This window comes from Echinops telfairi, unplaced genomic scaffold (genome assembly GCF_000313985.2).
Source record: "Echinops telfairi isolate 266 unplaced genomic scaffold, ASM31398v2 ScPeMD7_443;HRSCAF=831, whole genome shotgun sequence".
Classification (NCBI taxonomy): Eukaryota; Metazoa; Chordata; class Mammalia; order Afrosoricida; family Tenrecidae; genus Echinops; species Echinops telfairi.
This window is the reverse complement of record NW_022104341.1, coordinates 14,394,722-14,396,441: the sequence shown is the minus strand read 5'-3', so window position 1 is coordinate 14,396,441 and position 1,720 is coordinate 14,394,722.

The following is a 1,720-nucleotide window of genomic DNA, read 5'->3' as shown; positions in this document are numbered from 1 at the left end:
TTCCATGAACTTTGACTGTGGATCCAAGCAAAATACATTTTTTGACAACTTCAAAGTTTTCTCTTCTTAGCATGATGTTACCTATTGGTTTAGTGGTGAGGATTTGAGTATCTTAATATTTAGGTGTAAGCCATATTGATGGTTATCATCCATGATTTTCTTAATATTTAGGTGTAAGCCATATTGATGGCTATAATCCATGATTTTCATCAGCAAGTGTTTCAGTCAGTAAGATTGTGTCATCTGCATATCACAGGTTGTTAATAAACTTTCCACTAATCCTTCTTCTAACCCTGGTATCCTGGTCTTCTTCATGCCATCCAGCATCTAAACATGCACACATAAGTATGCCCTAGTTCTCTCTGTTGCTCCCCTTGTGAGTGCCCCTAGGCTTTCTGAATAAACCACAGCTTACCTCTTATGGAGCTTGATGTTCTACACAGATAGGCAGCAGGCTGGGGAGGTAAAACTTTATCTAGGACCCAGGGCCTATCAAGGGCCATGGATCCTTGGCTGGTTGAACTAGAGGGTCAGCAGCTTTACTTAAGCGAATCAAGTGATCAATACAAAGCCAAGCGATCATTCAATTTTAGAGGTCACTTCTTTTGGTGAAAAAGTAGCCACATATAGAAAAGTCTTCAAGTCCCCAGACGCTATAGGTCTCGATAGCCAGGCACCATCAGCCTTCTTGTGATGAATTGTATGAGCCCCAATAAATTGATAAAAAAATAAAATGAAATAAAACACAGGCAAATATTTATAATAATCTGCAAAAAAAGAAAAGTCTTTACTTTTCCTGAATAGTCTTCCAATCCAGGGAATTGGCTAATCATGGATTTGTTCCTGCTCTTTATGGTTTTTCAGTGAGTCACAAATGATATTAATTTCCCAACAATTTGCATCTTGTGTGTGTGACGCAATTGGATTGAGCAGATGCGGGCACTTTGATGGATAGATTGCTAATTATTAGGGCCCTCTTCCCAGCAGTCTGGAGAAAAACACTGAGGCATCCTTCGTGTGCAGTGCAGATTTCTTCTGGGAAATGGATAAAGAATAACTAAAAAACATTCCTACTTAAATGTCGTATTGGTAAAACTGGGTGGAAATCAATATAAAGTTTGGAAAATAAAATAAAAGTATTTACCCAGAAAGCTTAGCAAAAGAAAAACAAAACAAAAAATGAAAATGTAATATATAAAGGGCAGAGCATTAATCCCAGAAGCGAAATAACATTGCATAGAGTTTAGCAAGAAAGATGAGAGAATGCAAAAGAGAATTTAGGACAAATATATTACATGCATTTTGTCCAGAAATTGAAAGAAAGAACACCTAACAAGCAACACAAGATGCATTGTATAATATCCTGAAATTTTGCAGATGAAAGAGAAGCACATCAACAATAAAAGAATAAGAGTTCAATTGCAATCAAGTGTATTAATAGCATTAATCAATACCAGAAGACAATGCTAGGTGGGCCATGAGCGAGCATGGAGGATCTTGTTTTATTATTCAATTTCTAGTCAAATTGGAAAAGCAATTAAATCATATGGGCCTTCCGATCCACGAGCAGGGTATGTTCTTCCATTTCTGGAAGTCACTTTTGGTTTCCTGTAGTAGGGTCTTATAGTTTTCCTTGTATAGGTCTTTAGTCTTTTTTGTTAAATATATTCCTAGGTATTTCATTTTGTTCTTGGCTACTGTGAAGGGTACTTCCTTCTTA